The 25053-nt window shown below is 57.5% G+C and overlaps 1 protein-coding gene across 1 annotated transcript in view; it reads right to left on the bottom strand.

The window, feature by feature from the left end:
- IGSF21 (immunoglobin superfamily member 21) overlaps positions 1-25053 on the bottom strand; it is a 229994-nt gene that overhangs the window by 182838 nt on the left and 22103 nt on the right. The window lies entirely within an intron of this gene.

Raw genomic sequence — 25053 nt, 5'->3', positions numbered from 1 at the left:
CGAACTGTATCCCCCCCAAATCCACACGCTGAAGCCCTAAGCCCTGATACCTGGTAATGTGGCTGCACTCGGAGACGGGGTTTTGGGGGAGGGGAGGAAGTCAGGATGTGGCCTTCAGGGTGGGCCCCCCTCCGGTCTGACCGGTGCGCGTCTACGGAGGGGCCATCGGGACACACGGAGTCACCAGTAACGCGCACCCACAGAGCCCAGACCACGTGGGGACACAGTGAGAAGACAGGCAGCCTCAGGGAAGACAACCAAGCAGAGGAGCCTCGGAAGAAACCAACCCCGCCGACACCTTGACCTTGGACTTCCAGCCTCCAGAACTCTGAGAAGATACATTTCTGTCCATGGCGCTTTGTGATGGCAGCCTGAACAGACTTACACGGTCTCCTGTGACAAATAATACCCCTAATGTATGAGATTTCCTAGAAATCGATAAGACCCATAAACTAATATTAACAGTGGGCAAAGAACATGATAGATATTCATCAAAAAATACAATGGCTCATATTCTAAGAAGAGATGCTCAGCCTCACTCATGATCAGTTAAAACCGCACGTCTCCCACTCATCGGGGGAGGCGCGTTCCCAACGGTTCGCTGCCACCTCGTGTGGCGAGACCAGGGGCCTGGGGAGGGGCTCTCCAGGGGCGCCAGCGGGAGTGTAAGCTGTGCAACCCTAAAGGTGGCTATTGGGCACCGACCCATAGAAAAGAAGAAGGGAAGAAAAGGAGGGAGGGGGGAGGAAATGAAATGTGTGCTCAGGAGTCAGTCAGGTTTGGGTTCCAGTCCCAGCTCTGCCACGTTCTAGCTGCACGACCTTGGGCAGTCTCTTCCCCTGCCTGTGCCTCAGTTTCCTCCTCTGTAACAGGCCCGGGGAGGGCACGTTCCTCGGAGAGTGCTCCACAGACGAGCCAGGGTTGGGCCGCTGTCATTGTTATCATCTTCACCCTTCCGTGGGCCGGCCGCAGGGCAGCCTCAGATCGGAAGGATTCTGAGACGCTCTTCACGCCCTTTGCTTTCTTCCGTCCAGTGATTCACCGAATGGACAGCTGAACGGGATTTGAGAGAAACGATGGCCATCGTTGTATTTCACGTGTCATACAAACACATTTCAGGGATCAGGAAACATCCGTTAGAGCCAGACCCCCGAGACCGGGTGTGCGAGTTATGACTTCCATCCTGGCCCCAGCAGGTACCCGCCCTGGGCTGGCATCGCACTCTGAAGTCGGAGAAGACCTGGGGGGGCGGGGGGTGGGGGGTGGACACTTCCGTTCCTTCCTGTCTCCCAGCCCAAAGGGGCAGGGTATGGGGGGCGGACCCCCCCCCCCCGCCCGCCCCAGCAAAGCTGGCTGCATCAGAGACGTCTCGGGGAAGCTGGGAGTTGCAGGTCTCCACCCCAACCTGAGTGGATGGAGAGCACAGCTGTGCCCCGGGACTCGCACCTCCTGACGGCGGGGAGACGGAGGCCCGAGTGCGTGACAGGGGCCTGGGCAGGCTTGTCCGGAGCCGCAGAGCTGCCCTGGCCCCGGGGAAAGGGGGCGTTTGCATGGAGAATCTGTTCCCCAGGGCCCAGGGAATGAACGTTTAGACACCCGTCCTGCGGCGGCTCCTCCCTCTGCCCTCTCTTCCCACTCCGTCCTCCGACTTCCGGCCTGCGACCTTAAGGCCGACTGCACAGCGACCATCACTATCTGCTGAGCACCTGCCACCCGCTATCACTTAGCCTCAGTGCTGCTGCTGCTGCTGCCGCCGCCGCCACAACCCTGCCAGGCGAGTGTCACGATCCGCACCCCGATACAGACAGGACACTGCCTCAGAGAATGAACAATCCCGTCGGAGGTCAGCAGCTGGTGACCAGCAGAGCCCAGCACGGACCTCCGGCCTTCTGACCCCAGGATACAGCACCCAGCCTCGGCCCCAGCACCCTCCAGCACCGAGGAGACCCCCTCGGTTCTGAAGGGTCACCCCGGAGTGACCGGGGACCCGATTTAACCTCCCCACACCCACATCCTGTGGAGTCAACTTCAAAACACCCTCCAGCTACCACCCTGATGGGCCCCTCCCACAGCGAGGCCCCGTCGTGGGTCTGCCTCAGCCCCTGGCCAGCCAAGTCCAAAGACCCCCTGCCTCCAGGACCTCCAATCCTGTCCTTTCCCTGAGGAGTGCCCCACCCCCCATCAGTGTGATCTGTAGGTCAAACACTGGTGAGTTTCCCATCTTTGGCTTGCCAAAGCCTCAGCGACAAGGACGACAGAATGAGCGTTTATTGAGTACCCGCGATGTGACAGGACCCACGCTACATCCCTCATAGGTATTACTGAACCCTCTCAGGGGGGTACGATGATTCTCTTTCGCAGCCGAGAAAAGGGAGGTTCAGAGAGGTGCAGGGACACGCCCAAGGTCACGCACGCGGCCCTCCAAGGGGAAGCTGCGATTCAAACCCGGGCACGCTTCACCGGCTCGATTCCAAAGCCTTGGCGCCTTTGGTCCCCTCGCTTTGCCTCCAGCACTAAACGCTTCATAAATATTTGGCCACTGAACACAAGGATGGAGCCTCACTCCACCGCCACGTGAGACGGTCGCCGTGTGAGCTGGGAACACATCTGTCTGGCATCTGCCTTCCTTCTGAGCAAACGTTCTGCTTTGTTTTTAATGCCGGTTTCACCGCTTTTCTATCCTTTAAAGTCCTGGCAGGGCCCCCGGCCAGCGGGCTCCGGAGGGCTCCGACTCGCCTGTTCTCCTGCCATCGGGGGCCGCTTGGAACGAGCACAGGCAGTGTGAGCAGCTGCTCTGGCCTCCGCCTGGGCAGCCCCGGGCACGGGGGCCGGGAGGAAGGTTAACAAGGATTTTGGTGGCTTAGGCACACGTTTGGGAACCTGGAAGGTGTCCACAGGCCCAGAGAAGAGAACAGGACGTGGGACTCAGGCCTGGGCTGGGGTCTCAGCTCTGCTGTCTGCTCACTGCCTCGGTTTCCTCATCTGTGGCATCAGGGCTGGGGGGATGTTAATGGTGCCAAGAGAAGTGTCTGCTGGATACAATAGGTGGCTGGTAAATGCTGCGTGCACCACCCCCGATCCCAGTGGGGTTGGGAGGGCCCCGCAGGGACTCCGGGTGCAGGGCAGCAGTGTTGAGAGTGGGGAGGACACAGTCCTTTTCTACCGAAACCCCCAGTTCGAGGAGTTTGCTGATCTTGGGTGCAGGCCCAGGAGGTCAGACCTTGACCTGAGAGGCTCCCCGCCAGTCCCCAGCAGGACTGGAGGCCCAGGGCTTTGCAGAGGGTCTCCCGTGCCCAGGATCGCTTCTGGGTGGCCACATGGGTGCGGAGAGTACCTGGGGTCTGCCTCCCCCCAGACCCAGCCCAGCTACCTTGTAGGGACCCCTCTGCAAACCTCACCCCCCCACACACACACCCAGTGTAGGAAGACTGCACACACAAACAGCCCCCTTCTCCTGGCCTTGCAGGGGTTCCGGGGGGGTCGCCCATGCAGGGACGGGGGTCCCAGGGAGGGCACGGAAGCCGAGGTTCCCAAGGGCACCGCCACTTGCTTTGTTTCCCTGTACATGGGTTGTGCCACCCACGTGGTCACATGGGACAGGCACACGGGTGGCCTGCGATGCAGCAGCAGCAGCAGCAGCAGTGGAGACTTGCGGGGTGGGGAGCAGGGGGACGAGCCGGAGGGAGGGAGGAGCCTCTGCCCCCTGCTCCTGCTCCTCTGGACATCCGGGAGACCCTCCACGCATGCTCTCATTGAAAGGTCCCCAGACCCTGCGAATCTATATGATTCCCATCTTGCCAATAAAGAAATTATGTCTCAGAGGGGGAAACTGAGGCAAGGCCACCCCACTAGAATGTGGCAGAGCCCCGTGCGCCGTAGGTCCCACACCTGTGCTTCCCACCCGCAGGGAGCTGCACCCTGGAGGGCAAGTCCAGTCTCCCGGGACTTAAGCCATTTCCCTCTGTCTGTCTGTCTGTCTGTCTCATTGAGGGAGATGCAATAACTACAATATCTACCATTTGTTGAACACCTACTATGTGCCTGGCACTGCGCTATTTGAAATACTTTGCCATGTATTCTCTCAACACACCCTACGAGGTCTGTTGACTGAGGCTCTGTCTCATTGCACACACCTGTCTACAGAGGCTCGGAAAGACCACAAAGCTGGTCAGTCTCAGAGCTAGGCTCAAACCCCAGTGCATTTTCCCAGGGAGCCCAGGCTGCAGCTTTTCGGCCTGTTTCTAGAGCTCCTCAAGCCAGTTCAGTGACATTCCCGATGCAAAGGCCGTTCTTGTCCCCCTCCGGACCCACCCATCCCAGGTCCCGCTCCCACTCTGCCCCTCCTAGCAGATCCATAACTGCTTCTGAGTTTGTCATCCGGAGACCTGGGGTCATGTCAAAACTCGCCTGTCCAATGGGGAGGGGAGTGGGGGAGGCGGCAGGGGGTCCCACGGAGATGCCATCGATCCCAGCATTCCGGCAGCTCCCTGTTTAGGGCCCTCTGTGGTTCCCTGTTGCCTGTCTCCTCCAGGACCCAGCGACACGCTGGCCCCACACAGCGACGGTTCTTTTTCTGAGCAAAGTCGTCTTGGAGGAACAGAGGGTTCCGGAGCCGTGCGGGACACCAGGGTGCAAAGTGGACGAACAGACCAGCCCACCCTTAGGAGAGCTCACAGTCTGATGCAAGGGGGGAGGGGACACATGCTGAGTGTGCAGGGACAGACGCTGTGGTGTGGGGGCGCACAGGCAGGCCATCACCCTCCCAGGGCAGAGACCCTCAACCGTGGGACCCCGGCGGGCAGGGCGAGTTCTGGGGGGAGGGGCTGCCCAGGCAGAGCCCTGAAGGACGATCAGAGGTGGCTCACCCTCCGCACCCCCTAACTCTGGGGTAGCGCCCATCACCCACCTCTCCTGAGCACCCCACACCCTCTGGCTGGGCTGCCCTCTCTTCATCTCTTGATGCTACGTATCTCTCAGGACCTCCCTGTTCTTGGAAAACCTCTTCTAACTGCAAATTCCCCACTGCCTCTCATCCACACCCCCCAGCACCTGCAGAACAGGGGGCTCAGAGAGGGGAGGCGACTTGCCCGGGGTCACACAGTGAGCGGCGTGGTGGGGATCTGAACACGAGCCATAGGGCTCTGCACAAGGGAGGGAGAGATTACAGGTTTCCGTGGGGACTCCAAAGGCAAAGGCAGAGGGATGCTCAGCATGACCCCCCAGGCAAGGGCAGGCTCTGGTAGCCCAGGCCACCCTGGGGTGGGTGGGTCAGCAGACACCTGGGCCTGGGTGGGTGGGCGGCACCAGCTCAGACATCCTGTCAGGAGGATATTAACAAGCCATCCATCCAATTAGGAGCCAGTAATTAAAATTCATCTTCCTTCCTACTGCACAGTATTAAACCACAAACACTTCATTATATGCCTCTTACCTCACTGATTTGCATAAATGGGAAGAAGCACTTAACAGCGGCAACGCTAATTAATGCCCGGGGTGTACTTTGCGGCCGGTTGGCAGCTTCTGCTCAGGCTGAAGGCGAGTCTCGTGCAGGACCCAGCCTGGGCCAGGGGTGCTGCAGGCAAGGGATCCTACGATCGGGGTGGGGTGGGGGAGGGGTGGAGGGTGTGTGCAGAGACACTGAGGGACCCCAGACTCACGGCTGTCCTCACACAGCTCCCAGCCTGATGGGAGAGGCCCTGAGCTCGCCCCTGGGGAGAGCCCAGCCTGATGGGGGAGACACAGGTCCTACCTTTGGAGGGTCCCAGGATGATGGGAGATGCGCAGCCTCCACCCTCGGGAAGCTCACAGTGTAGTGGGAGAGGCAGGGTGCCTGCTCTGAGCAAATGCGTCGTCTGATGGAGGAGACTCGGCCCTTTCCTCGGGGGAGCCCTGAGTCTGATGCGGGAACGAGACCCATCCATCAAACAGGCAATCTGATGAAGTGGAAAAAATCATGGTTTTGGAATCAGGCACACCAAATACGTGACCCCCCGGGAAAGTTACTTAACCTCTCCTAATTGCAATTTCTTCATCTGCAAAATAGGTACTTGGCATCCCATTAGGGCTGCAGCCGGGAGGAAGAAGGGCCGACTCGCAGCACTGCTGAAGTTGAGTCTCACTGTGTGCACCAGGCGGGGCTGGGAGGGGGCCAGGAGGCAGGAGGTCAGCGCCTGCACGCCAGGAAGATGACGACAGAGTCCCTAGGCAGGGGGCTGTAGGGGGAGGTCCCGGCAGGTGCTGGAAGGACACGGAGAGCCAGGACTTGCCTGGAATCGCCATTCAGCCAATCACCATGACGGTGTCCTGCTTTAGCCCAGGCTGGGCACAGACAGTGAGGCAGCATTAAAGCTCCCAAGATCGTGCTTAAAACCAACCCCTGACCCCCCCCCCCCCCACACACACACACAAAAGTCCTTGAGGGGCAGACAAGGGCGGATGGCTGGGGTGTCTGGGAAGGTACAACAGGAAGCCAGGGCTGCCGAAAGTTATTTTAAATCTGAGTGTTGCTTTGACTCCCGCCCTGCCCCCTCCTAGCCTCACACCCACTGCCCTCACCTTCCTGTCACCTCCTGGTCATGCTGCGTCCCCCGGGCGCTACAAACTCAGAGACAAAAGCCGTAGCTGGCTGTTAGGGGACCCTAGAGTTGCTAGGGTTTTCTCCAAATGCTCTTTACAAAACCAGTTTTCTAAAACGTTTAAGTTACATTCAAGAGAAAGACCCAGGATGCTGCACACCCCCCTCAGGACCCTCCCGACAGGGGACTAAGGTGGGGGTGGGGGTGGCCTTGGGCCAGCCTTTCCCAAGAAATAGCACTCAGACTTGAAGCCAGGCGGACCTGGATTTGAATCCCAGCTCTGCTACCCATTTGCTGTGCATCCTTCAGCAAGTTGCTTCCCCTCTCTGAACTTGTGTCCTCATTGGCGAAGAGGATGAGATGCAAACAGGAGCATGGAGTGGGATGGTGTGTGCACAGTGCTCAGCCCTCCCTGGTCTCCTTCCTTCATGGACTGCCGCCTCTTAGAGCTTTATGGTTCCAGAAGGTCCTGGAAGGACCCCTCCCACCTAGGCAGAATGGTTCCTGGTTGGGGACGAGGCCAGCCAGAGCCTGGCCCCTCCTGACGACAGGGTGGAAACTGGCCTGCCTGCTGTGTCTGAGAGGGACCTGCAGGCTGTCCAAGCCCACTTACCCAGATTAGTTCCCAGCTGGGTAACTATTTACACAGGCTGCCAGGCTGGCGGTATATCATAATTATATATTATATATATTAATACTTCACCTTTCACCAGCACTGCATCTGGGCCCGTCAAAACACATACCAGCATTAATCAGTTAAGTGCCCAGCCTCCCCGACTGACTGCAGTTATTAGCTTCCCTTTCCTCGCTCCAGAGGGGCTGGGAGCAAGGCTCACCCAAGGTCACTCCCGCTCAGGCCACAGGAGAAGCTCAGCTTGCTGTCTGGACCGTCAGCACTGATGGAGGGACACAGCTTACCCTTCTCCGGCCTGTCCCTGCCCTGCTAGGCTGCACCAGGGGCTCATCAGCCCTGGTTTCAGGGCTGCCAAGATGGCCTCTGTGTCCCCATAACTTTTGGGGGGGGCAGAGACTGAGTCAGGGCGAACTGAAAGAGTGTGGCTTTGAATGGGGAAGTTTCCACGTAAGAGGGAGGTTTGCAAGAAGGTGCAAAGTGGGAGTTAGGGTGGACAGGACTTGAAAGGGGCACTGGTGTGCCCCAAAGAAGGGGAAAAATACCAGGTCAGACTCTATCCAAGTGCCCTGTAAGGACAGCGCAGGCAGGAAGGCAAATGCCGAGGGCATCCAACGGGAGATTTGAACGAGAGAATCAGTTCCGGTGAAGGCAATAGGGAGTGGTGGGGACTGCGGTAAAATGCCCCACCTCAAGGTGTGAGAATTCATTAACACAGAGACAGATGGTAAGACGCTGATCCGGAAGACATTGGACCTAGGAATCAAGGAGCACTTATACAACAAACTCACTATGCGATGGCGGAAGGCCCTTCCCTGCTCTGGGTTTCCGTGTCTCCGTTTGCTAAATGGAGGCGCGGGCTTGGTGCTCCGCATGGGCGAGCAGCAGCAATGACGTGAGACGGAGCGCAGGCAGTTCTGGGTAAACGGTCATGGATTACGAAAGTGCTGTGTGGAGCAAGCCGACCAATGGGAACTCGAGCCCTGGTCCCTCCCTTGCCACCAACGACCACCCTCTCGCCATCCTTAGCTGTACCATCCTTAGCTGTTATCACCTTAGAAGGTTATTGCTTTACCTCTCTGGGCCCCAGTAGCCTTATCTGTAAGAGGCGGATCAGAACACTTAATCCACAGGGCGATGAGGATTAAAGGAGAAGATGCCCGTTTAGCACCTGGTTCAGAGGCAACACTTCCCTCCCTGTTAGTGAGCCACGTCATGGGGGGCTGGGCAGATGGTGTGTCCAGCCCCTGGCTGGGGCTCTTCCATTTCCGTGGCTGTGGACACCCGACCGCTCCCTCCCTCTGGCGGGGCCTCTGTGCCGAGTGAGGGTGAGGAAGCCCATGACAGCCGTCTTCGGATGGTCATGGGACAGACAGCTTGGGAGGACGAAGCCACCCATTACGGTTGCACAGCCTAACCTGAAGCTGAGGTATCGCCTGGACAACCCTCATCGCTCTCCTGGGCTCCTCGGCATCGGCCACCTGCTCTGAGCCAGCGGAACACAGGAGTCACAACCGCTGCCCAACAGGACCTGGGTGCCCCAGGGGGCTCGTCCGCCCAGCCCCTGAGCCCCGGGGCCTCAGTCTTGTTGGCCGGCACTCTGAGGGCGATCAGCGTCAGCCCGGCGCAATTGCGCCATAGCCACGGGGCAGGAGCTGGGCCAGGCCCCGTAACCCTCAGTACAGCCCCGTACGAGCGCGTTTCATTCCCCTCTTCCGAGGACCCTGAGGTTCAGAGAGGCCGAGTGGGCTGAACAGGTTTGCACAGCGCTCACTGGCAGAGCTGAGGCTGACGCCACACCAGCAGGCAGCGTCTGGTGGCAGTAAGGGCTCCTGCACTGGGCACTTGGGGGCGACCTTTGGTGGCCGAGAAGGGGCTGCATAATGGGCAGGACAGGACCTCCGTGTCCCCTGCACAGCCAGAGGCCAAAATACACAGTGAGGGGATGGCAACGCAAGTCTGAAATCTACAGAACGGAAATCACGTCGATGACAACAAGCACCGTTCGCCGAGTCCCTGCCAGCAGGCCAGGCTCTGGGCAAGGAGGCGGCTTTCAAACACCGCCTCTGCCCTGCAAAGGCGCGGGCCCTGGGTCTCTTCCTTCAGATGTGGAAACTGATGTTCAGAGAGGTCACGCCGCTCGGTCAGGCTCACACAGCCTCTAACAGGCCTAATAATGGCGAGCTCAAGACTGATTCGAGGCGAGTCTGCGGTCTCTGCTTTCTAAGCTTCCTCGGCTCCAACAGCCCATCTGCAGAGGGTCTGCTCGGACCCTGCCCGCCACCCCTGAAAGTTACTCTTCCTGACCCGACCTCTGATTTCCCCACCGGAGTTCAGCTCTGGGAGGGCAAGCGCACAGTGGGCCAACGCACAGTTGGTCCTCAGAACCCATCTGTGGGCTGGGTGGGTAAACGCACTCATTCACTCGACAGGCACGCAGGGAGCACCCAAGTCCCAGGAAACCCTCTGCCAAGTGTGACGGCCGGTCAGCAGGTGTTCGCGCCCCTCCCCCACCTGCTGTTGTGGCATGCTCTCCCGCCCCCCACCGAGGTCGGGCTCGGCCACGTGACCTGCTTTGGCCACTGGGATGTGGGTGTAAGGGTGGTACACCACTCTGGGCCCGGCCCCTGAAACCCAGCTGAGACCCTCTATGAACCCTTTCTCTCCAATTTTCAGCAGCTGAATGCAGAGGATCCGGGGGCCCCACAGACACTCAGTGCAAGAGGCCGGGATTCTTGAACCACTGTTTGGAGGGGAATAAATGCGGGAATACATGCTTTGGACTTTGCCCAAGCAAGAACTCCACTTGTATGGCGCTATCCCTAAGAGTTCGGAGTTGCTTGTTACAGCAACTAGTGTTCATTTCCTGACTATTCCAAGTGGTCAATGAGGGCCTCTCTGGGGAGGGAACACATGAATGCAGACCTAACTAAGGTGAGATCATGTAACTACACACAGAGGACGCGGCATGTGCAAAGGCCCCGGGGCATCCAGCAGTCCCGGTGACTCTCCGTGGCTGGGCTGCATCCTTCACCACCTGGCCACACTCCTCGGGTCACATGACCTGCCTGCAACTGGGACGGGCAAGGCCCCTGCTTCTTTCCCCTGAAGGCGCCAATGTGGGGCTGATGTGGTAATAACAGACATGTTATTACATGTCTTCAGGGATAGGGATGCCCTGTCAGCTCCGAGTCCCCTCCTGCCCTGCCGGCAGACCAGACACTCTGCACTCTGCACTGTCCAGAAGGCACTGGCACGTGTGACCTCATTTGCTGAGGCCATGGCGAGGTTGCCGCTGTCCCAGTGACCACGTCTGTCTGTTGGTGGCCCTGCAGGGGTAGCTAGATTGCAAGGCCGCCTGGGGGCACTACTCTGAATTCAGGGATCCCAGTGGCCCGGGAGGTTCTGAGAACACGATTCCGACCCTCTGGAACCCAGGAGGGAGGGGAGGGCAGGTGTTTGCCGACTGCCTGGTCCTGAACTAGGTGTCCGCGTACCCGTCCTCACCGACCCCACAGGCAACTCCCCCAGGAAGCCAGAGTTCCTGTCCCTGGGCCCCCAGCCTCAGACACCCAGTTAAAACAAGACCACCCAGGCTCAGGCAGAGTGCCTGGCACACACTGGAAACTTAATGTGAAGCCACCTGAAGTAGGGGGTGCCAAGTATTATACAGGCACTGTCTCTACTCTTTTCAGCTCCCATAAGGCAACTATTATCCCCATTTTCCAGATGAAGAAACTGAGGCTCAGAGTCCCCCAGGGTCAGAGTGAGTGGCAGCAGGGGGGGCCGCTCCAGATCAACCTGGTTCCAATGCCTACATTCTTGCTACCGAATACATGGACACGTGACTGAACGTAACAATAATTAGCATATACTGAAACCTGTGCCAGGTGTTCCGTTCAGCAGTGATGCATTCATTTTATCTCAAGAATCCTCAAAACTAACTTAGATTGTAGTAGGCACTGCAGCAGCCATTTTACAGATGAAGAACCAAGGGGGGTGGCACCCATTTTACAGATGAAGAACCAAGGGGGGCAAATGACTCAACCAAGATCACACAGCTGGAAATCGATAAAGTGAGGGACTTAAGAAGCCAAGGTCCTACCTGGAGAGACCCTCAGAAAGGCACCCAAGATTTCCAGGACCTGTCCATGTTATTGTACAAAGACCTACACTGGGGCAGGCTGTGGGCTGGCCGGAGGCCGAGAGTCAGCCCACGTGGGGTCTGGAGGCCAGACCTACTGGGGAGTCAGGTCCGGCTGGGCCGGGCACCCAGCCAGGGCGGCGGAGCCAGGACACATCACCCTTATTGTTAGCGACATTACCTCCGTGATTTGCCGTATTGACACCAATGATTAGCACAGCCACGAGTCTGGCCCCTGGAGCACACTGGGAAGCCTACTGCATGCATCATCCTTGCCTCGCAAGGCTCTCTCAAGTCTGTCCCTCTCCCCGGAGCCTTGGGGATTGGCCCAGCCCGCCTGGCCACCCCCGAACGCCAAGCTCTTCCACTACGGCCACCGCCACCCCAGGCTGTCTGGTCCCCAGCCGTGTTTCTGGTCCTGTCTCCTAGTGCTGATAGGCACACGGGTGCCAGCACGTGTGAGTGACATGTGCCTGGCCCGGCTGTGAGAACACAGGCACTTAGCCTGTCGCGAGTCCCCAGACGTCGCCAGACACACACGAGTGAGCACGTCTTGCTGATGGTGCTGTGAGAGCTCACGGACACACAGTTCAAGCGCTGGGTTTATGCTCCGGCTTCTTTAATGGGTCTGAAACATTAACTTGTTTGCGTGGGGGCGGGCAGGCTGCTCTGTTCTTGAATAGACACAACCTCCCTCATTCAAGGATGAAACATTCATTCTTTAAATTACACAAGCTTATTTTCTCCACTTCGTACTCCTATTTCCTCCTTTCGTCTGAGCGCTGAAATAAGCTATAGCAGGAGGTCTCTTGCTCATTGAGGTCCACACTCCTTCACTCGACACACATCCACTGCACATGCGCTCTGTGCCGGCCTTGCGCCAGGCACCGGGGACTCGGTGTGGGGAGCAAGGCAGACCTGGCCCTGCCCTGCTGCAGCCTACGGTCTGGTGCTATGGTTGAGAGCCTGGATTCTGGAGCTAGACTGCTTGGGTTCAAATCCCAGTTGTACCACTACCCAGCTGTGTGGCCTTGGACAAGTTACTTAACCTCTCTGGGCTTCAATGTCCTCATCCGTAACATGGATAGAATAATAGTACCTCTCTCGCAGAGCTGTGAATTTAAATGAGCCATGTGTCTAAATACCTAGAATAGTCTTGGTATGTAGGAGGTACAAATTTTTCAATAACAGCAACAATATACTCCAGTCGAGAATCAAACGATGAAGAAGGAAATGACCAGACAAAATTGTTAGTGGTAGATGCGCCCTGGAGGATGGCTCAGGCGTGTCACTAGACAGAGAAAGTGCGGGAAGAAGGCAACATTTTGATGAGGTGACAGAGAAGATATGCCCTAGTCCTTTTTACTTCAGTCGAGCCCTGCAGGAAGGGAAGGTGGCAGCTGCGGAAAGATCCAAGCAGAGGAAACTTCAAGTTCAAAGGCTCACAGGCTGGACAGCTCCTAGCCCGTGGAGAAGAAAGCCAGGGGGCCAGAGTGGCTAGAGCAGCGTGAGTGTGGACGGTACCGGGACCAGGCGAGATCAGAGTGGGTGACCACTGCCAGGGTGAGGAGACAAGATAAGGAGTGGGGTTCAACTTCAAGTACAACAGCAAACCTTGGACGGCTTTAAGCCTGGAAGGCTCTGATCTGATTTACATTTTAATAACATCTCTTGAGTGCAGGAGGGTGGGGGTGGCAACCAGAGACCAGCTGGGAGGCTGGGCAGGCCCAGACCATGGTGGCCTGGACTGGGGGCATGGCGGCAGTGGCAACAGGGACAAGCGGCCGGAATTGGGAGGTGTTGGGGGAAGAGCTGCCGGAACTTGTTCTCAAACTCGCTGCCAAGTGAGGGGAGGAGAGGAATCGAGGGTGACTCTTTTTTTTTTTTTTGGCATCTGCTAGGGGACATCCAGTCTATTTCTGACCCTCCCATTAAGTATCAGCGTGACCTTGAGTACGTCACCTGACCTCTCTGAGCCTCGCTTTCTTCATTTATTAATCAGGGTAATGTTATCTGGCTCCTTGCAGAGTTTGCAGGGAGGATCAATTAAGATAAGACACAGAATGGGAAAGCGCTACCAGCAAGAGGCAGGAAAGGGGGCTGGGGAGAGAAGGGGGGTGTCGGGCCAGATTCTGCTCCCGCCCGCCCGGGACCCTCTGGGGCTCTGACCTCCGCTGCAAACCTGCTCCGGGTGGGTCCCTTACCCATCCAAGGAGGCAGGAGAAAATGACTCTAGATGACCCCCCTCCCACTCCCACCTGGGCCGAGAGCAGGCACTTAGACCCCCAAACAGAGTAGGTGCAGTGGGTGGGGGGGGGCGGGGGTTGGGGCTGCTGGGAGGGGAGCCTGCCCCTTCCATTTCAGAACCGCTCCCTACTCAAGGGTGCTATTCCCTGGGAGGCTCAGGACAACAGGCACTGGCTCAGGTCTGGCCTCTCCTGACAGGTGCAGTGACTCAGCCAAGGTCACCTGCTGAGTCAGTGAAGGGTGCAGAATAGGTCAGAGTTGCCCCACCTCCCTACTACACCCCCCCCACCCCCAGCCTCTTTGTCTCAAAGACAGGGGAGCATTCCCCAAACTGACTGAAGCCTGCCAGGCCCGGGGATTCCAACTGGACACTCTGAGACGCACGGCAAGGGGTCTACCCTCCCCTGCAGTTTGCAAGAAATCGGGAAACTGACAGAGGATGGGAAGAATCTGCCATTTACCATGCACTCCCTCTGTGCCTGGTTCCTTACACTATGACACTCAATCTTTATAATGCCCTTGCTTTCTCCATTAGATGGATGTCCAAATGGGATCAGAGAGGGCAAGCGATTTGCCCAAGGTCACACAGCAGAGCCCGGTTCAGTGCCCCGTCCATGCTTTCTTCACTGCCCTGGCAGACGCCATACATCTCTCCCCTGAAAGACCAAGCCAGGCCTCTGTCCCTTCCTGCCGGGGAGGGCTTGGGCAGGAAATGGAACAGAGCCTAGAAATATTTATTGAAGGGATAAATAAAGAAGTGGCTGAAGTCCTTCCCGGCTCTGGGTCCCATCCCCTGGCAGAGCCTCGACCTCAGTGAGGGAGCCCAAGGGCAGCGGCTGGGTTTATCTAACCTCCATCCTCGGCTTAGCAAGTGTCCCCCCACGTTACGAACCCCCCTGTCCCCTGCCCTGAGACGCTAGCAAGAGGGATGCCCCTTCCTCAGTCCCTCCCCACCCCTCAGTTTGGACTGCAAAACATTTACATGCATGCCTGTCCCGATATTTATGGCTCCCATGTTGTGCCGGCGCGTCCCAGTCCCAGCGTGGAGGGAAGGTCACCGCTAGGACTCTATCCCCGGCCCCCTCCCCCAGTCCCCGTCCCGGGGCCCAGGGCCGTGGGGGAAGTAGGAAAGGGGCTGCCTCGTAGGACCCCGGAGGGGCAGGGGCACTGGGGCACCGGGGAGGGAGGGAGGTGGATTTTATGGCGGGGTTTTCACATGGTTGATTTTGCCATTAACTTTGAATGCCTTTGTGGATCCATAAAGTTCCCCAGGGTGGTTTATAGGGAGTATGAATTGAGGAAATTGGTGGCAAAAACAGGGTAGTGGGCGGCTTTCAGACCCCCACACAAGGGTCTGGGGACAAAAGCAAGGAGGTGTCATCTCTCCACAAAAACTACTCCGATGGTAACTTTAAAAAAACACACACACACACGAACTCCCTCATCCCCCCACCCATTGAAATTTTGCATCTCCATGGGCAGAGCTAGCAGGCTGGGCAACGCCATGGAGAACACAGCAGCCCTGTCTGAGTGGTGAGATTTCCTTCTCCGTGCCTTTCTAAATGCTCCGAATTATCTCCAGCTCTCAGGTGTTACTTTCTTAATCGAAAAAAAAAATGATCTTTTTAAAATCAGATAATTCAAAACAGTAGGAAGGCATGTTTTCCCAGGCGCTGTGATTGGCCCGCAGGGACCCCTCGCCGAGGCTCCTGTTCTGGCGTCTCATCTGGTCTCCACCGAGACCCCCAGCTTGACAGATGGAGGAACTGAGGCATCAGATGTCTTACTCAAGGTGACCAGCAGGTCTCTGCCCGCCCCCCCGCAGCCTTGCCGTCCTCTGTCACCCTCCTGTGTCCGGGTTCTCTGCTCTGGCCCAGGATGGCGGGGGGGGCGGGTCAGAGCTGAGAGTCCACAGATGGGGTGAGGGGCCCTCACTTGGGAGGGTCCTGGGCATTCTTTCTGGTGGTCTGAGGCAAGGGCTGTATTTCCCGGAGGCTTCTCTGGTCAGACTTAGAACACCAAGCGGTTTCTTCAGGGGGCTAGGGAACTGGACCTAGATGTTTCCAGAAGGTTCTAGCTGCAGCCTAGGCTAGGTCAGGAGTAAGCAGATGCAGGAACTGGGTGTGGAAGAGACGGCGGACCAGGTTCCCTCAGGTCTGGGGCATTGAGCCAAGTCAGCGGTTTCCGTCACAGGCCACGTGGGCAGGGAGACAGAGGGGGACAGAGCCCCCACGCAGGGCCCCCAGGCAGGGCCCGGCTGGGTGGGCGCAGGGGGGTGCGGGTGGGCTCCGCGCCTGGAGCAGAGATGAGGCCTATGAATCCCCTGTGGGTCCCGGCCCTCCCCACTCGGTTCTGAATTCCTGAGCGGCTGCCCTGTCCCAGCGAGACACTGCGGCCCAGGCCCGGGGCGGCGGAGGGGACGGAGAGCTGCCCGTGCCCTGTCCTCCTCCCTCTGCACGTGTCTCCCACAGACGACCGTGTGAGACGTCACGGAGCAGGAACGGGGACACTGACATCCCCCTTGGACTGAAACATGACAGCGCCCCACGACATGGACTCTGCCCTTTGGGGGTCCCCACGCTGATGGGAGGAGACAGGACCCCCGCCGTCTGGAAGCCATGGTCTGAGGGGGAGACACAGCCCCTCCCGGGGGGTCCCGAGTCTGGTGGGGAGACGCACTCCTGCCGTATTTGAGAACTCCCAGCCTCCCAGAGACGACAAGGCCCTCACCTGGAAAGGACCCTGGGGCCCTCCAATACAGACGCAGTGACAAGGGCACAGGCCACAGGGTGGCCTGCACTGGGTGCGTCCCCGAGATCCTCGACATCCGGAAAGGCAGGGTTAGGCGTTCAGACTTGACGTCTGGACACTGGGGAGCCACAGGGAGCTGTAAGCAGACGGGCGGGCGACCAGACTTGCGATTCGCAAACCTGGCTGGGCTGCCGGGAGGAGGGGGCAGTGGAGGAGAAGTAGAGGCAGGAGACCAGAAACGAGGCCGCTGTGGTCGTCCGTCCTGGGAGGCGATGAGTGGCCTGGCCTGAGGGCCTGGCTGTGGGGGGCAGGGACGGCCTCCTGGGGCTGGACCCTGGGCAGAGCCTTGATTGTTGGGACTCTGAGCTCACTCAGCCTGACGGAAGGGCTGGTGGGGTTCAATGGCGGCTGCGCTCTGAGCAGCTGCCTGGCGGGGCTCAAGGACGCGGACCCGGGGTCCTCCTCTGCAGATGCCCGTCAGCCTTCGGGAGCCCTTGCCGCTGGAGGGCGGGCATCTGCTGTTACTGGGCATGTGTGGGGCCAAGGTCAGGTTCATGAGTCTGGTCCCTGAGAAAAAAAGGCCCAGGGCGGGCCTGGCAAAACCCTCGGCCCCCACTGGACCCTTCAGCTGTCGAGGCCACGGGCCCGCCACTGCCTGTGGAGTCCTCCATCTGGATGGGCATCTGTCCCACTGGCTAGTGAGGTCTTTAAACCAGGCCACGCAGGGGTCAGGCAGAGGCCAGAACTGACCCATCTTGGAGAAGAGCTAATAAGCCCTCCTAATCTGCATATATGCAAACAAGGGCCACTGTCCACAGAGCAATTAGCATAGCCTGCCTGCCGCCTGGCCAGGCTGCCAGGATTGGCGGCAGGGCCGGAGATCTTATCTGCTGGGTGCAGGGGCCGGCTTCTCCCAGCAGAAGCCTGGCTGGGTGAAGAAGGGTGACATCCCGGAGTGGGCTGGATGCCCCCTTCCAGAGGGCAGGGGGTCCACACAGGGCCTTCTGCGGGGTGGGGGCGGGGACCGGGAGAACCCAAGGACCTGAGAAGGTATCCCCCCTCTTGTCCCAGGAAGAAGGGGGAGAAGGGCCATCAGTCATCAGATGAGTGTGGGACACCTTGGCCATCCCAGCTCTGACAACACGGTCAAGGGGAACAAGCCAGGGCTGTGGCTCAGAGAAGCCTGAGTTCTAATCCTGATTCTACCACTTGCTGCTGTGTGACTCTGGATACGTTAATTGACCTCTCTGCGCCTCCTTTGTAAAATGGAGACAGTGCCTCCTGCACAGGCTGTTGGGAGGATGAGCAGTCCTTAAAGCCGAAGCGCTAGGTGGACGTAGCTGCTCATTAAATGGAATCCCCGTGTCACGAGGCACGGTTTGCGAGAGACAGGAAGCACACACTTGGTCCTGTTCTGTGTCTCCTCTCCTCACCCTGCTGGTTTTGTTTTCTTCATTTTTCATCTGAACGGCGCTTTAAATTCTGGAAAGCACCTTTCCACCCGACAGCTTAGGAAATAGCTGGTGAAGTTGGCTGGGGTGTCTCTTCAATTTACGGACAAAGAAACTGAGGCCCACAAAGGTGAAGCAGCTTGTCTCAAGTCGTCCCGCAAGTTGGCAGGGAAGCAGAGAAGGCAGTCGCCAGCCCCCTCCTGTGCGCTCTTTCTGGCCACAGCGGCAGCACCCTCTCCACCTGTCCTCTGCGCCTCAGCCCCGCCCCCATCTCCTCTCCGTCATTCCCTGGGTCTCCATGTCTCCCCACATCCCCGTGTTCCGGGCTGCCTTTTCCCTGAGCCTGTCATTCTGCGGACTGCCTGCCGAGAGCTTGATGACAGCCAACTCTGCGCACCAGAGTGGGAAGTCCCTTCTTGTGTCTGACTGCAATTTCTCTTGCTTTAAAGTCAGCCTGTATCCTCTTTTTTCATTATTGGCAGAGGGGGGAAACTTTGATTCACCATTGTCCTTATGAAACCATCATCATCATCATCATCATTATAAATCAAAACAAAACGAAGTAGGCCTCCTCAGAGCTCCCCCCTTCTGTCTTCTGTCTGTCTCCCCATGTGTCTCATTCTTCCTCCTGATCAAATGAGACCTTGACCTCAAGGCCCGTTAACCCTTCCTCCCCAAAGCCAGTTCCCATCACCTTGGCTTCTCACCCTTCTTCAAGGTCCAATTGCGCCAGGGTGCAGTTTCGCTGGGTGCCCCCAGGAGGCAGTGGGGGGGGGTGGGAGATGAGCTGGGGGTCTGCCGTCCTGCACTAAAGTCTCTGTCTCCCTGTGGGCTCAAGGCCATCATCAAGCCGTGTCTGCTGGGTGCCTAGCGTGTGCAGCAGACATGTGTCCGGCCGTGGGGGACAGAGGCATGCATGTACATGACACACGCTCGCTCCCCTTGCCCCCCGAGAACCAGAGGGCGGAAGGATGGTCTGTGGCCATAAGGAACAACTGAGGCAAAGGGACAGTCGGCAGGGGTTACAGCCCTGGGTGTAACCGTGACGAAGGAAGGAAGCCCGTGGAAGCACCGTGGAGGGACCCTGGCCCAGCCAAGTGTAGGAGGTGGTCAGGGAAGGCTTCCAAGAAGAGGTGAATCCTTCTCGGGCTAACTCCGGAAGGACACGTTGGCACGAGCCAGGCGAAGAGGAAGGGAAGGGCGGAGCAGGTGGAAGGAACAGCAGGGGCGAAGGCAGAGGCCCTGCGGGGTGGGGAACGGGAGGACGAGGGGTGGGGGTGTCGCTCCGATGTCACCTGCACGTGCAGGACTGTTCTGCACTTTGCACGTGCCCATGAAGCCCCCACAGCTGCCCCACAGGGAGGTACAGCCACGGCTTGGTTTGGGCTCCCCAGATCAGAAAAGAACCCAGGTAGCGTCTTCAGGAGGTCACCCGGGAAACCTCGGGGAGGCAGCAGGGAGAAGACAGACAATACGATGTGTCGTCCTACAGCTGCTTGTAAGGGTAGCCAGAGCTCAGTCCCACGGGGATCTCCGGGAGCAGGTGCCTAAGACCTCCTGGAGGGTTCGCCAGAGACAAGGACTGTGGGGCTCCATCCACCACCTCCCTATCCATCCTGGGTGAGGGCCGTTTCTGGGGACACCCGCTCTCCACACAGCGGCCGGCCCTGTGTCTAGCTGAGGCCGCTGCCCCGGACAGAGGGTCACCGCACACACAGTAAGCAGACATGGGCTCTCTGGCCAACAGACATGCTGAGGCTCTACCACTGGGCCCTGGCGGTCTGCCTTACCTCGCTAACCCCAGTGTGCAGACGAGGAAACGGAGGCCCAGAGCATCCAGTATCCAGGCCCAGGTCACACGGCCAGCACGCCACAGAGCTCAAACCCAGGGCTCTGTGATGAGAACCATGGAGCCACACTGCCCCGCGGGGGCCACTCCTGAGAGGAGGGCGGGGAGGGGCGGGGTGAGACATGAAGACAGAGCAGAAGGGGGGCAAGAAGTGCCGGAGGCCAAGACTTGCTGGGAGGAGAGGGAGTGGGGTGCTTCCCCGGGGAGCCCCGAGATGTTCTGGGGACTGGGGACCCCCACTGACCTCATCACCGATGTGGCCCAGGCGGAGCCTCACAGAGTCCAGGGTTCTGGGGCTGAACGGGGCCCCTCCCTCTGTTCAGTGACCACATTTTCCCAGCCCGATCTAGAACATCTTGCTAGACACAGCTTTCCCAGCGGGCAGGGAAGAAAGAGTATATTCACTCATGCGAAAAGTCTTGCCGAGGTTGAAACATGAGTGTGCATTCAGTGACCTATGTCACAAATTGTCTTTTTTGCAAAGGATAAAAATACTTGCAGTCGGGGCCGTCCTGCCGAATCTAGAGAACATAACCTGTGCCCTGGAGAGACGAGCGTGTGTGCACGGAGAAGTGCAAGGTCAATGGTCACAAAGGTGGGTTTCAGCGTGCTGGCCGGGGCCCGGCACGTGGTAGATGCCTGCTAAGCGCTTGGTGGCTACGTGACTGGGTCTGCATCTCAGCTCTCCCCCAGGCTCTGTGCATGGATGGCCCTTTCTGTGCCTCAGTTTCCTCGCCTGTAGGAAGAGGTCAGTAATAGTCACCAGGAGGGGATTTAGCTGAGATCCTTCAGGGAAGGCCCTTAGCAGGAGCCTGACGTATAGTAAATGCTCAGTTAACAGTGGTGGGGGCAGCGGTCACACAGCAATGGGACTGGGGAAGCCTGTGTGGGGCTGGTGTCCCGCGTTTCTCTGCTTAACGGGAGACTCCACCACGGCGTGCTTGGCCCGCACGTGGCCGGCCTGAAGGGTAATGCCCCAGAGAGGTGCTCTGTCGATGAGGGGTGAGGACTGGTGGGTACACACCCCAGCTTCCTCCCCCTGGGGGGAAACCCCGAGGTGTGCCCCACACTGCCCCTCCGCTGGCCGAGTGCCAGCGTCCTTCCTTCTCCTGGCTCACTGGCCCCCGCCCCCGCCGGCATTTCCTGGGGTGACTCCCCAAGAAACTCCCTGTACCCAAATCTTGTCTTAGGTTCATTTTGATGGGAACCCTCCCCCTAAAAAATGAAGAACCATAATAGTAGTGGATATGGCCTTAACCTTAAAGGGCTGAGGAGTAAGTGACCACCCAGTACCGCCCCGGTCCCTGCTTGTTTCTCAGGCTGCTGTGAGGGCGGATTGAGACACACAGCTGGACAGAGCTGGGGAAGGAAGAAAGCGAGGCCACACGTCCCGGGAGGGATTACACTTCGGCCATGAGCTAAGGATCCTAAAGCTGGCTGATTCCGCAGCCTGTGTGTGTGGGGCTTAGGCACAGGCTATCCCCAGCTCTGTGGGTCCCACCGTCCCACCTGTCACCGAGGGCTGTCTTCTCTTCAACCCCAACCCTGGGGCAGACACACACATCCCCGGGACCGGTCCAACCTCCTCAACCCGGGCCATGAGACAGAGGGCAGCCTCTGCACTGGGGACCTGATGGGTCCAGAGGAAAGAGAGGCGGCCCTCAGCTCCTACCCCCAAGTCAGGCCCCCTTCGAGGCTCAGCCCTGCCACTTACACACAGCCCATCCCCGAGCAGGCCACTCCCCGCTCTAAGCCTAACCTTTTCTTCTCTCAGACGCAGGGGGCAAGGCAGCAGCAGAGCGAGAGATACGGGCCAGGAGCCAGGCTGCCCGACATGGAACCCCGCTCTGTCACTTGCCAGCTGTGTGGTCTTGAGTCGGGTACTCAACCTCTCTGGGCTTCTGTCCCCTCGTTTATGAAACAGGAGAAATAATAGAGCCTCATTCACGGGGTTTTTAATTCAGGTTCAGCACATTAATATTTATAAAGTGCTTAGAAGATGGGCACAGTTAGTACTCCATAAATATTTGTTAAGTAAACATGTATACTGTTTACCTCAAAGGTGGAATCTTCAAGTGATCGGTGTCTGAAAGTCCTTTGTATGTGGCAGAAACGCAAGCCTGTATATTGTAGTTGTGAATTCTCTATCTCTGTTTCCCAAAGTGGCTTCCCTGGGTGGCATTGTGGCATGGTACACAGATATGAGTATGGCACTGTCCCTCCCCGGCCAAGGGACCTCGAGTCAGTGACTTCGTACCTCAGAGCCTCAGTTTCCCCATCTTGGATAGTAATGGCACCCGTCTCTGAGGGTGAGGTGGGCAGTACGGGAAGACAGGTAAGGGAGCTACCTGGCCCTGGATGTGCCCCCTCCCCCAGGCACCCAGTAAATGTCAGTCAGTCAGCTCCCAAAACCAAGTCACTTTGCTTCTCTGAGGTTCGGGGTCCTCACGTGTAACAGACGCCCGACACGCCAGTTCTGTGGGCCAGTGGGAGGCTGCGTGGGCTGGCGCACGCGAAAGCCCGAAGCCCGGGTCTGGGGGAGAACATATGCTCACTGACAGTCTTCTTTTCCTCCAGAAAAATCTGTCCATCAATCTAAAGCACAGAGAATCCTCTAATCTCCCAGGCATGGCCAGGGAGCTCTCTGTAGGATTTCTCTCCCTCTCTCTCTCTCGCTCTCGCTCTCTCTCCCCCCGTGACTGACCGAGGCCCCTGTCGGAGCGCATCTGCTCACAGAGCCAGCTGGTGCGGGAGGGGGCCAGGCCGGAGCTCGAGCCTGCTGCCAGAGTCCCTGGGAGGGAGGATGTGAACTCGGGCGCCCGGAATGTTCAGGACCTGCAGGTTCATCCTGAAGGCATGGGCTGAAGGGTCCGAGAATACACCCTCCGTAGCCGAGAGAAGCCCAGAGATGTTTGTCAGAAGGCTCGGGCTCCCACGAGCCTGGCCTGTTCGGCCTAATGTGTTTGCCTAAAGGCTCCTGTCCCAGGTAAGAGGTCTGGGGGGGGATGAGCAGGTAGCGCCTGTGAGTAACCAACCCTCACCCAGAATGTGGAGCCGGCGCCAGAACCTGACCTAGAGGAGAACCAGGCTGGAGGAAAGGTGCGGAGACAGGGTGTCTGCCCTGAACACTCCTGAGGCCCGGTCCGCAAGGGACCAGAACATGTGTCCCAAGCTCAAAGGGAGTTTAAATGACAGCCCCACTCCCACTTACATGTATACAATCTTCCTATCCCAGACAAGGCAAGGGACCCCGCAGGGCAACACAGCCAGAGTGGAACCAGGTCTCTAAACTCAGCACAACGGTGAACTCCCTCGGATAATGTACAGTGGACATGTTACAGGTGAGAGTTAAGGGGAGTCACAGATGGGAGATGATTTTCCTTCCATTCATGTATTCATTCATTCACTCATTCATCATTCAATTGAGTCGTTGGCAGGGGCGCTCTCCAAGGTGATGAAACATGCGTTGCCTCCCACTAGTTGGTACCTCCTGGAAGGGATGGGCCAACCCTCTGCTGCTCCCTGCCTTATCTCCAAAGCCCAGCGTCTAGTAAGAGCTTGACAAAGATCTCTCAAATATGAGGTTTATCACACTTAGGTCTCACTTGCAAAGAAAACATCCTCATTCTCGTTTTACTGTTAGAAAACCGAGACTCCAAAGGTAAAGTGACTGGTGAATGCGGCTGTCACAAGTACGTTCGGTCAAGAAATAAATATTGTTGGTGCACGTATGATGAGCCAAAAATGAATAGGCAGACGAGGCTGCGGGGGGCTTTCAGCCCAGTGGAGGAGTCAGCTGTGGTCAAGTAACAAATACGCTAACGTGTGTAATTGTAAACCAAGTCAAGGGTCAAGGAGGGGAAGGGTTGTATTTCCTGTTCTGAACTGTGTGGGTCTAAAGCCTGTGTCGTTGCTGGCCAGGTGGTAGAGGGAAGGTCTGCAAGTGAAAGAGTGGCATTTGTCCGACAGAGAAATCGGGGACTCGGAGAGGTAAAGTGACTGCCTAGGCACCCCCAGCTGCTATGTGATGAAGCTGGAGTTCAAGTTCACTCTGCAAATGAACTCTTTTCCCACTATATCAGGAAATGGGGAAATACCTGAGACAGGGGTTGGACCAGAAGGGTGTTCTGGTCCGCAGAGCCGAGATGGGGCTCAGGGCCTCGGCTTCTCTTGACCTGAGCACACATCTGGGAAGAAGCCTGGATTCACCCCAGCCTCCGTGAACAGATATCTTGAAGCCAAATCCAGCTTCCTCTCCCTCCGCCCTCCTTCTCCTTCATGGAGACACTAATTTTAGCCAGCCAAAAAGTCAGTCTGAGCTTTTAAAAATGGACTGATTTATGCTTTTCCTTAATTGCTCCAAAAAACCACTTTGCATCTAGTGGTAGAGAGAATAAATATAGCTCTATTTAGGTTAAAAAATTAAAGCCAAATTCTCACTGGTCCGGCGAGAAGAGAGGGTGCACTCACCCCTGTCTCAGTGGTCTCCCCTTCCCCCCAACTACCCTCCTCCAACAGCTCAGAGTCTCCTTGTCTGCCCCACAGCCCCAGACCCTGACAGAGAAGAAAGCTGGGAAACACCAGGGGTCCTCATTAGGCACTCAAGTGAGGGCGGGGTCTTTTTAAGGATGCTCTGGAGAGATCTGCAAAATCCTTTTCTTTAACAGCCCTTAGAGGCGGCCTGAGCCCAGAATCCACTGACGCAGTGGGAGTCTGAAGTCACTTCCCAGTTTGGGGAGTTAGTCCGTGCCCAGGTCACCTTGTCCATCCCCCTGCCTAAAGGCCGGGGCTGGCAGCACGCAGCCCAGGCTCAGATACTGACCATTCCACAGGAGCTGTAGGAATTTCATTCAACAAACACTGGAAACCTGCCATTTGCCATAGACCGTGCCTGGTGGTGGGAATCTTACAGTCAGTGAGGCCGGAATGTCCACAGGGCTGACCATAAATCCATGAGTTCTCCTAGTCACAGATCCTTGTGGTTTGATTCACTATCATCTCACCCACCCACCTATACATCTGTTATCTATCCACCCATCTTCCACACACCCATTCATCCATCCTCCATCCATCCTCCATCTACCCATCCACTTTCCATCCACTCTCCACCCATCATTCCGTCATCTGTTCATCCATTTATCCATCCATCATCCATCCATCTTTCATCCATCTTCCACCATCCATCCATCCTTCATTCATCTTCCCTCCATTATCTATCCAACCATCCTCCATCCATTATCTATTTGTCCATCCATCCATCATCCATCCATCATCCATCCATCTTCCATGCATTCAACCATCATCCATCCATTATCTATCTATCCATCCTTCATCCATCTATCCATCCATCCACGATCTACCCATTTTTCGCCCATCCATTCATCATCATTAATCATCCATCATCT

The sequence above is a fragment of the Phyllostomus hastatus genome, unplaced genomic scaffold, assembly GCF_019186645.2.
Source record: "Phyllostomus hastatus isolate PE091 unplaced genomic scaffold, TTU_PhHast_1.1 phas_scaffold_182, whole genome shotgun sequence".
In the NCBI taxonomy this organism is placed as follows: Eukaryota; Metazoa; Chordata; class Mammalia; order Chiroptera; family Phyllostomidae; genus Phyllostomus; species Phyllostomus hastatus.
Note: the sequence above shows the minus strand (reverse complement) of the source record. Positions and strands in the feature narration are given on the sequence as shown.